The sequence below is a fragment of the Chiloscyllium punctatum genome, chromosome 23, assembly GCF_047496795.1.
Source record: "Chiloscyllium punctatum isolate Juve2018m chromosome 23, sChiPun1.3, whole genome shotgun sequence".
NCBI lineage: Eukaryota > Metazoa > Chordata > Chondrichthyes > Orectolobiformes > Hemiscylliidae > Chiloscyllium > Chiloscyllium punctatum.
The window spans coordinates 14508054-14520560 of NC_092761.1; positions in this window are offsets into that span (position 1 = coordinate 14508054).

Consider the following 12507-nt stretch of genomic DNA (forward strand, 5'->3'; position numbering starts at 1 on the left):
GAGAGACCCCACCCTGTTAATGTAACCCACTCAGGGAAGAACAGACTGACCCCACTCTGTCAATGTAACACACCCAGGGAAGAGCAGACTGACCCCACTCTGTCAATATAACACATCCAGCGAAGAGCAGTCTGACCCCACTCTGTCAATGTAACACAGGCAGGGAAGAGCACACAGAACCAAATCTGTCAGTGTAACACACCTGGGAAGAGCAGACTGACCTCACTCTGTCAATGTAACACACCCAGGGAAGAGCAGACTGACCCCACTCTGTCAATGTAACACACCCAGGGAAGAGCAGACTGACCCCACCCTGTCAATGCAACACACCCAGGGAAGAGCAGACTGACCCCACTCTGTCAATGTAACTCACCCAGGGAAGAACAGACTGACGGCTCTCTGTCAATGTCACACACCCAGGGAAGAGCAGACTGACCCCACTCTGTGAATATAACACACCCAGGGAAGAGCAGTTGGACCCCACTCTGTCAATGCAAGACACCCAGAGAAGAGCAGACTGACCCCACTGAGTCAATCTAACACACCCAGGGAAGAGCACACTGACCCCACTCTGTCAAAGTAACCCACTCAGGGAAGAGAAGACTGACCCCACTCTGACAATGTAACACACCCAGGGAAGGGCAGAGTGACCCCACCCTGTTAATGTAACCCACTCAGGGAAAAACAGACTGACCCCACTCTATCAATGTAACACACCCAGGGAAGAGCAGACTGACCCCACTCTGTCAATATAACACATCCAGCGAAGAGCAGTCTGACCCCACTCTGTCAATGTAACACAGGCAGGGAAGAGCACACAGAACCAAATCTGTCAGTGTAACACACCTGGGAAGAGCAGACTGACCTCACTCTCAATGTAACCCACCCAGTGAAGAGCATACTGACCCCACCCTGTCACTGTAACACAGCCAGGGAAGAGCAGACTGACCCCACCCGGTCAATGTAACACACACCCAGGGAAGAGCAGACTGACTCTACTCTTCAATGTTACACACCCAAGGAAGAGCAGACTGACCCCACTCTGTCAAAGTAACCCACTCAGGGAAGAGAAGACTGACCCCACTCTGTCAATGTAACACACCCAGGGAAGAGCAGACTGAGCCCACTCTGTCAATGTCACACACCCAGAGAACAGCAGACTGACACCACTCTGTCAAGGTAACACACCCGGGGAAGAAAAGACTGACCCCATTCTGTCAATGTATCAGAACCAGGGAAGAGTAGACTGACCCCACTCTGTCAATGAGCACACCCAGGGAAGAGCAGACCGACCCCACTCTGTCAATGTAACCCACTCAGGGAAGAGCAGACTGACCCCACGCTGTCAATGTAACCCACCGAGACAAGAGCAGACTGATCCCACTCTGTCAATGTAATACACCCAGGGATGTGCAGACTGACCACAATCTGTCAATGTAACACATCCAGGGAAGAGCAGACTGATCCCACTCTGTCAATGTAACAGACCCAGGGAAGAGCAGACTGACCCCACAGTGTCAATCTAACACATCCAGGGAAGAGCAGACTGCCCCCACTCTGACACTGTAACACAACGAGGGAAGAGCAGACTGACCCCAGCCTGTCAATGTAACACACCAAGGGAAGAGCAGACTGACCCCACCCTTTCAATGTAACACACTCAGGGAAGACCAGACTGAACCCACTCTGTCAATTTAACACACCCAGGGAAGAGCAGACTGACCCTACTCTGTCAATGTAAAACACCCAGCGAAGAGCACATTGCCCTCACTCTCAATGTAACCCACCCAGTGAAGAGCAGACTGACCCCACCCTGTCACTGTAACAAACCCAGGGAAGAGCAGACCGATCCCACCCTGTCAATGTAACACACCCAGGGAAGAGCAGACTGACCCCACTCAGTCAATATAACACATCCAGGGAAGAGCAGTCTGACCCCACTCTGTCAATGTAACACAGGCAGGGAAGAGCACACTGAACCCAATCTGTCAGTGTAACACACCTGGGAAGAGCAGACTGACCTCACTCTGTCAATGTAACACACCCAGAGAAGAGCAGACTGACCCCACTCTGTCATGCAAGATACCCAGGGAAGAGCAGACTGACCCCACTCTGTCAATGTAACACACCCAGGGAAGAGCAGAATGACCCCACTCTGTCAATGTAACACACGCAGGGAAGAGCAGACTAACCACGCTCTGTCAATGTAACACACCCTGGGAAGAGCTGACTGATCCCACTCTGTCAATGTAACACTCCCAGTGAAGAGCAGGCTGATCCCACTCTGTCAATGTAACACACCCAGGGAAGAGCAGTCGGACCCCACTCTGTCAATGCAAGACACCCAGGGAAGAGCAGACTGACCCCATCTGTCAATGTCACACACGCAGGGAAGAGCAGACTAACCACACTCTGTCAATGTAACACACCCTGGGAAGAGCTGACAGACGCCACTCTGACAATTTACACACCAAGGCAAGAGCAGACTGTCCTCACTCTAAACTTAATCCACCCAATGAAGAGGAGACTGACCCCACCCTGTCAATGTAATACGCCGAAGGAAGAGCAGACTGACCCCACTCTGTCAAAGTAACCCACCGAGACAAGAGCAGACTGATCCCACTCTGTCAATGTAACACACCCAGAGAAGAGCTGACTGACCCCACTGAGTCAATCTAACACACCCAGGGAAGAGCACACTGACCCCACTCTGTCAATGTAACCCACGCAGGGAAGAGCAGACTGACCCGACCCTGTCAATGTAACACACTCAGGGAAGAGCAGACGGACCTCACTCTGTCAATGTAACACACCCAGGGAAGAGCAGATTGACCCTACTCTATCAATGTCACACACCCAGGAAAGAGCAGACTGCCCTCACTCTCAATGTAACCCACCCAGTGAAGAGCATACTGACCCCACCCTGTCACTGTAACACAGCCAGGGAAGAGCAGACTGACCCCACCCTGTCAATGTAACACACACCCAGGGAAGAGCAGACTGACCCTACTCTTCAATGTTACACACCCAAGGAAGAGCAGACTGACCCCACTCTGTCAAAGTAACCCACTCAGGGAAGAGAAGACTGACCCCACTCTGTCAATGTAACACACCCAGGGAAGAGCAGACTGAGCCCACTCTGTCAATGTCACACACCCAGAGAACAGCAGACTGACATCACTCTGTCAATGAGCACACCCAGGGAAGAGCAGACCGACCCCACTCTGTCAATGTAACCCACTCAGGGAAGAGCAGACTGACCCCACGCTGTCAATGTAACCCACCGAGACCAGAGCAGACTGATCCCACTCTGTCAATGCAACACACCCAGGGATGTGCAGACTGACCTCAATCTGTCAATGTAACACATCCAGGGAAGAGCAGACTGATCCCACTCTGTCAATGTAACAGACCCAGGGAAGAGCAGACTGACCCCACTGTGTCAATCTAACACACCCAGGGAAGAGCAGACTGAACCACTCTGTCAATGTAACACACCCAGGGAAGAGCAGACAGCCCCCACTCTGTCACTGTAACACAACGAGGGAAGAGCAGACTGACCCCAGCCTGTCAGTGTAACTCACCCAGGGAAGAACAGACTGACCCCAATCTGTCAGTGTAACACACCTGGCAAGAGCAGACTGACCTCACTCTGTCAATGTAACACACCCAGAGAAGAGTAGACTGACGCCACTCTGTCAATATAACGCACGCAGGGAAGAGCAGACTGTCCTCACTCTGTCATTGTAACACACCCAGAGAAGAGCAGACTGACTACACTCTGTCAATGCAAGACACCCAGGGAAGAGCAGGCTGATCCCACTCTGTCAATGTAACACACCAAGGGAAGAGCAGAATGACCTCACTCTCATTGTAACACACCCAGTCAAGAGCAGACTGACCGCACCCTGTCACTGTAATACACCCAGTGGAGAGCAGACTGACCCCACCCTGTCAATGCAACACACTCAGGGAAGAGCAGACTGACCCCACTCTGTCAATGCAAGACACCCAGGGAAGAGCAGACTGACCCCAATCCGTCAATATAACACACCCAGGGAAGAGCAGTCTGACCCCACTCTGTCAATGTAACACACGCAGGGAAGAGCACACTGAACCAAATCTGTCAGTGTAACACACCTGGGAAGAGCAGACTGACCTCACTATGTCAATGTAACACACCAAGGGAAGAGCAGACTGACACCACTCTGTCAATGTAACACACCGAGGGAAGAGCAGACTGACCCCACTCTGTCAATGTAACCCACTCAGGGATGAGCAGACTGATCCCACTCTGTCAATGTAACACACTCAGGGAAGAGCAGACTGACCCCACTGTGTCAATCTAACACACCCAGGGAAGAGCAGACTGACCCCACTCTGTCAATTTAACCCACGCAGGGAAGAGCAGATTGACCCCACTCTGTCAATGAAACACGCCCAGGGAAGAGCAGACTGATCCCACTCTGTCAATGTAACACACCCAGGGAAGAGCAGACTAAACCCACTGTGTCAATGTAACCGACCCAGGGAAGAGCAGACTGACCCCACTCTGTCTATGTAACCCACCCAGGGAAGAGCAGACTGACCCCACTCTGTCAATGTAACCCAGCCAGGGAAGGGCAGACTGACCCCACTCTGACAATGTAACACACCCAGGGAAGGGCAGAGAGACCCCACCCTGTTAATGTAACCCACTCAGGGAAGAACAGACTGACCCCACTCTGTCAATGTAACACACCCAGAGAAGAGCAGACTGACCCCACTCTGTCAATATAACACATCCAGCGAAGAGCAGTCTGACCCCACTCTGTCAATGTAACACAGGCAGGGAAGAGCACACAGAACCAAATCTGTCAGTGTAACACACCTGGGAAGAGCAGACTGACCTCACTCTGTCAATGTAACACACCCAGGGAAGAGCAGACTGACCCCACTCTGTCAATGTAACACACCCAGGGAAGAGCAGACTGACCCCACCCTGTCAATGCAACAAACCCAGGGAAGAGCAGACTGACCCCACTCTGTCAATGTAACTCACCCAGGGAAGAACAGACTGACGGCTCTCTGTCAATGTCACACACCCAGGGAAGAGCAGACTGACCCCACTCTGTGAATATAACACACCCAGGGAAGAGCAGTTGGACCCCACTCTGTCAATGCAAGACACCCAGAGAAGAGCAGACTGACCCCACTGAGTCAATCTAACACACCCAGGGAAGAGCACACTGACCCCACTCTGTCAAAGTAACCCACTCAGGGAAGAGAAGACTGACCCCACTCTGACAATGTAACACACCCAGGGAAGGGCAGAGTGACCCCACCCTGTTAATGTAACCCACTCAGGGAAAAACAGACTGACCCCACTCTATCAATGTAACACACCCAGGGAAGAGCAGACTGACCCCACTCTGTCAATGTAACACAGGCAGGGAAGAGCACACAGAACCAAATCTGTCAGTGTAACACACCTGGGAAGAGCAGACTGACCTCACTCTCAATGTAACCCACCCAGTGAAGAGCATACTGACCCCACCCTGTCACTGTAACACAGCCAGGGAAGAGCAGACTGACCCCACCCGGTCAATGTAACACACACCCAGGGAAGAGCAGACTGACTCTACTCTTCAATGTTACACACCCAAGGAAGAGCAGACTGACCCCACTCTGTCAAAGTAACCCACTCAGGGAAGAGAAGACTGACCCCACTCTGTCAATGTAACACACCCAGGGAAGAGCAGACTGAGCCCACTCTGTCAATGTCACACACCCAGAGAACAGCAGACTGACACCACTCTGTCAAGGTAACACACCCGGGGAAGAAAAGACTGACCCCATTCTGTCAATGTATCAGAACCAGGGAAGAGTAGACTGACCCCACTCTGTCAATGAGCACACCCAGGGAAGAGCAGACCGACCCCACTCTGTCAATGTAACCCACTCAGGGAAGAGCAGACTGACCCCACGCTGTCAATGTAACCCACCGAGACAAGAGCAGACTGATCCCACTCTGTCAATGTAATACACCCAGGGATGTGCAGACTGACCACAATCTGTCAATGTAACACATCCAGGGAAGAGCAGACTGATCCCACTCTGTCAATGTAACAGACCCAGGGAAGAGCAGACTGACCCCACAGTGTCAATCTAACACATCCAGGGAAGAGCAGACTGCCCCCACTCTGACACTGTAACACAACGAGGGAAGAGCAGACTGACCCCAGCCTGTCAATGTAACACACCAAGGGAAGAGCAGACTGACCCCACCCTTTCAATGTAACACACTCAGGGAAGACCAGACTGAACCCACTCTGTCAATTTAACACACCCAGGGAAGAGCAGACTGACCCTACTCTGTCAATGTAAAACACCCAGCGAAGAGCACATTGCCCTCACTCTCAATGTAACCCACCCAGTGAAGAGCAGACTGACCCCACCCTGTCACTGTAACAAACCCAGGGAAGAGCAGACCGATCCCACCCTGTCAATGTAACACACCCAGGGAAGAGCAGACTGACCCCACTCAGTCAATATAACACATCCAGGGAAGAGCAGTCTGACCCCACTCTGTCAATGTAACAGACCCAGGGAAGAGCAGAATGAACCCACTGTGTCAATCTAACACACCCAGGGAAGCGCAGACTGACCCCACTCTGTCAATGTAACACACCCAGAGAACAGCAGACTGACACCACTCTGTCAAGGTAACACACCCGGGGAAGAAAAGACTGACCCCATTCTGTCAATGTATCAGAACCAGGGAAGAGTAGACTGACCCCACTCTGTCAATGAGCACACCCAGGGAAGAGCAGACCGACCCCACTCTGTCAATGTAACCCACTCAGGGAAGAGCAGACTGACCCCACGCTGTCAATGTAACCCACCGAGACAAGAGCAGACTGATCCCACTCTGTCAATGTAATACACCCAGGGATGTGCAGACTGACCACAATCTGTCAATGTAACACATCCAGGGAAGAGCAGACTGATCCCACTCTGTCAATGTAACAGACCCAGGGAAGAGCAGACTGACCCCACAGTGTCAATCTAACACATCCAGGGAAGAGCAGACTGCCCCCACTCTGACACTGTAACACAACGAGGGAAGAGCAGACTGACCCCAGCCTGTCAATGTAACACACCAAGGGAAGAGCAGACTGACCCCACCCTTTCAATGTAACACACTCAGGGAAGACCAGACTGAACCCACTCTGTCAATTTAACACACCCAGGGAAGAGCAGACTGACCCTACTCTGTCAATGTAAAACACCCAGCGAAGAGCACATTGCCCTCACTCTCAATGTAACCCACCCAGTGAAGAGCAGACTGACCCCACCCTGTCACTGTAACAAACCCAGGGAAGAGCAGACCGATCCCACCCTGTCAATGTAACACACCCCGGGAAGAGTTGACTGACCCTACTCTGTCAATGTTACACACACAAGGAAGAGCAGACTGACCCCACTCTGTCAATGTAACAGACCCAGGGAAGAGCAGAATGAACCCACTGTGTCAATCTAACACACCCAGGGAAGCGCAGACTGACCCCACTCTGTCAATGTAACACACCCAGGGAAGAGCAGACTGCCCCCACTCTGTCACTGTAACACAACGAGGGAAGAGCAGACTGACCCCAGCCTGTCAATGTCACACACCCAGGGAAGAGCAGGCTGACCCCACTCTGTCAATGTTACACACGCAGGGAAGAGCACATTGAACCCAATCTGTCAGTGTAACACACCTGGGAAGAGCAGACTGACCACACTCTGTCAATGTAGCACACCCAGACAAGAGGAGACTGACCCCACTCTGTCAATGTAACGCACCCAGAGAAGAGCAGACTCACCCCACTCTGTCAAAGCAAGAAACCCAGTGAAGAGCAGACTGTCCCCACTCTGTCAATGTAACTCACCAAGGGAAGAACAGACTAACCAAAATCTGTCAGTGTAACACACCTGGGAAGAGCAGACTGACCTGACTCTGTCAATGTAACACACCTAGAGAAGAGCAGACTGACGCCACTCTGTCAATGTAACGCACGCAGGGAAGAGCAGACTGACCTCACTCTGTCAATGTAACACACCCAGAGAAGAGCAGAATGACCTCACTCTCATTGTAACACACCCAGTCAAGAGCAGACTGACCGCACCCTGTCACTTTAACCCACCCAGGGAAGAGCAGACTGACCACACCCTGTCAAAAAACACACTCAGGGAAGAGCAGACTGACCCCACTCTGTCAATGCAAGACACCCAGGGAAGAGCAGACTGACCCCAATCCGTCAATGTAACACACCCAGGGAAGAGCAGTCTGACCCCACTCTGTCAATGAAACACACGCAGGGAAGAGTAAACTGAACCAAATCTGTCAGTGTAACACACCTGGGAAGAGCAGACTGACCTCACTATGTCAATGTAACACACCAAGGGAAGAGCAGACTGACACGACTCTGTCAATGTAACACACCGAGGGAAGAGCAGGCTGACCCCACTCTGTCAATGTAACCCACTCAGGGATGAGCAGACTGACCCCACACTGTCAATGTTACCCACCCAGACAAGAGCAGACTGATCCCACTCTGTCAATGTAACACACTCAGGGAAGAGCAGACTGACCCCACTGTGTCAATCTAACACACCCAGGGAAGAGCAGACTGACCCCACTCTGCCAATTTAAACCACGCAGGGAAGAGCAGATTGACCCCACTCTGTCAATGTAACACACGCAGGGAAGAGCACTCTGACCCCACTCTGTCAATGAAACACACCCAGGGAAGAGCAGACTAAACCCACTGTGTCAATGTAACCGACCCAGGGAAGAGCAGACTGACCCCACTCTGTCTATGTAACCCACGCAGGGAAGATCAGACTGACCCCACTCTGTCAATGTAACCCAACCAGGGAAGGGCAGACTGACCCCACTCTGACAATGTAACACACCCAGGGAAGGGCAGAGTGACCCCACCCTGTTAATGTAACCCACTCAGGGAAGAGCAGTCTGACCCCACTCTGTCAATGTAACACACGCAGGGAAGAGCACTCTGACACCACTCTGTCAATGAAAAACGCCCAGGGAAGAGCAGACTGATCCCACTCTGTCAATGTAACACACCCAGGGAAGAGCAGACTGAACCCACTGTGTCAATGTAAGCGACCCAGGGAAGAGCAGACTGACCCCACTCTGTCTATGTAACCCACCCAGGGAAGAGCAGACTGACCCCACTCTGTCAATCTAACCCAACCAGGGAAGGGCAGACTGACCCCACTCTGACAATGTAACACACCCAGGGAAGGGCAGAGTGACCCCACACTGATAATGTAACCCACTCAGGGAAGAGCAGTCTGACCCCACTCTGTCAATGTAACACACCCAGGGAAGAGCAGACTGACCCCACTCAGTCAATATAACACATCCAGGGAAGAGCAGTCTGACCCCACTCTGTCAATGTAACACAGGCAGGGAAGAGCACACTGAACCCAATCTGTCAGTGTAACAGACCTGGGAAGAGCAGACTGACCTCACTCTGTCAATGTAACACACCCAGAGAAGAGCAGACTGACCCCACTCTGTCATGCAAGATACCCAGGGAAGAGCAGACTGACCCCACTCTGTCAATGTAACACACCCAGGGAAGAGCAGAATGACCCCACTCTGTCAATGTAACACACGCAGGGAAGAGCAGACTAACCATGCTCTGTCAATGAAACACACCCAGGGAAGAGCAGACTAAACCCACTGTGTCAATGTAACCGACCCAGGGAAGAGCAGACTGACCCCACTCTGTCTATGTAACCCACGCAGGGAAGATCAGACTGACCCCACTCTGTCAATGTAACCCAACCAGGGAAGGGCAGACTGACCCCACTATGACAATGTAACACACCCAGGGAAGGGCAGAGTGACCCCACCCTGTTAATGTAACCCACTCAGGGAAGAGCAGTCTGACCCCACTCTGTCAATGTAACACACGCAGGGAAGAGCACTCTGACACCACTCTGTCAATGAAAAACGCCCAGGGAAGAGCAGACTGATCCCACTCTGTCAATGTAACACACCCAGGGAAGTGCAGACTGAACCCACTGTGTCAATGTAAGCGACCCAGGGAAGAGCAGACTGACCCCACTCTGTCTATGTAACCCACCCAGGGAAGAGCAGACTGACCCCACTCTGTCAATGTAACCCAACCAGGGAAGGGCAGACTGACCCCACTCTGACAATGTCACACACCCAAGGAAGGGCAGAGTGACCCCACACTGATAATGTAACCCACTCAGCGAAGAGCAGTCTGACCCCACTCTGTCAATGTAACACACCCAGGGAAGAGCAGACTGACCACACTCAGTCAATATAACACATCCAGGGAAGAGCAGTCTGACCCCACTCTGTCAATGTAACACAGGCAGGGAAGAGCACACTGAACCCAATCTGTCAGTGTAACACACCTGGGAAGAGCAGACTGACCTCACTCTGTCAATGTAACACACCCAGAGAAGAGCAGACTGACCCCACTCTGTCATGCAAGATACCCAGGGAATAGCAGACTGACCCCACTCTGTCAATGTAACACACCCAGGGAAGAGCAGAATGACCCCACTCTGTCAATGTAACACACGCAGGGAAGAGCAGACTAACCACGCTCTGTCAATGTAACACACCCTGGGAAGAGCTGACTGATCCCACTCTGTCAATGTAACACTCCCAGTGAAGAGCAGGCTGATCCCACTCTGTCAATGTAACACACCCAGAGAAGAGCAGACTGACCCAACTCTGTCAATGCAAGACACCCAGGGAAGAGCAGACTGACCCCACTTTGTCAATGTAACACACCCAGGGAAGAGCAGACTGACCCCATCTGTCAATGTCACACACGCAGGGAAGAGCAGACTAACCACACTCTGTCAATGTAACACACCCTGGGAAGAGCTGACAGACGCCACTCTGACAATTTACACATCAAGGCAAGAGCAGACTGTCCTCACTCTAAACTTAATCCACCCAATGAAGAGCAGACTGACCCCACCCTGTCACTGTAACACACCGAGGGAAGAGCAGACTGACCCCACTCTGTCAAAGTAAACCACCGAGACAAGAGCAGACAGATCCTACTCTGTCAATGTAACCCACGCAGGGAAGAGCAGACTGACCCGACCCTGTCAATGTAACACACCGAGGGAAGAGCAGACTGACCCCACTGAGTCAATCTAACACACCCAGGGAAGAGCACACTGACCCCACTCTGTCAATGTAACCCACGCAGGGAAGAGCAGACTGACCCCACTCTGTCAATGTAACACACCCAGGGAAGAGCAGACTGATATCACTCTGTCAATGTCACACTCCCAGGGAAGTGCAGACTGACACCACCCTGTCAATGTAACACACCCAGGGAAGAACAGACTGACCCCACTATGTCAATGAAACAGTCCCAGGGAAGAGCCGACTTAACCCACTCTGTCAATGTAACACACCCAGGGAAGAGCAGACCGACCCGACGCTGTCAATGTAACATACTCAGGGAAGAGCAGACTGACCCCACGCTGTCAATGTAACCCACCGAAACAAGAGCAGACTGATCCCACTCTGTCAATGTAACACATCCAGGAAAGAGCAGACTGTTCCCACTCTGTCAATGTCACACACCAAGGGAAGAGCAGACTGACACCACTCTGTCAATGTAACACACCCAGGGAAGAACAGACTGACCCCACTATGTCAATGTATCAGAACCAGGGAAGATTAGACTGACCCCTCTCTGTCAATGAGCACACCCAGGGAAGAGCAGACCGACCCCACTCTGTCAATGTAACCCACTCAGGGAAGTTCAGACTGACCCCACGCTGTCAATGTAACCCACCGAGACAAGAGCAGACTGATCCCACTCTGTCAATGTAACATACCCAGGGAAGTGCAGACTGACCTCAATCTGTCAATGTAACACATCCAGGGAAGAGCAGACTGATCCCACTCTGTCAATCTAACACACCCAGGGAAGTGCAGACTGACCCCACTCTGTCATTGTAACACAACGAGGGAAGAGCAGACTGACCCCACCCTTTCAATGTAACACACTCAGGGAAGAGCAGACTGAACCCACTCTGTCAATGTAAAACACCCAGCGAAGAGCACATTGCCCTCACTCTCAATGTAACCCACCCAGTGAAGAGCAGACTGACCCCACCCTGTCACTGTAACAAACACAGGGAAGAGCAGACCGACCCCACCCTCTCAATGTAACACACCCAGGGAAGAGTTGACTGACCCTACTCTGTCAATGTAACCCACTCAGGGAAGAGAAGACTTACCCAACTCTGTCAATGTAACACACCCAGGGAAGAGCAGACTAAACCCACTGTGTCAATGTAACCGACCCAGGGAAGAGCAGACTGACCGCACTCTTACTATGTAACCCACCCAGGGAAGAGCAGACTGATCCCACTCTGTCAATGTAACACACGCAGGGAAGAGCACATTGAACCCAATCTGTCAGTGGAACACACCTGGGAAGA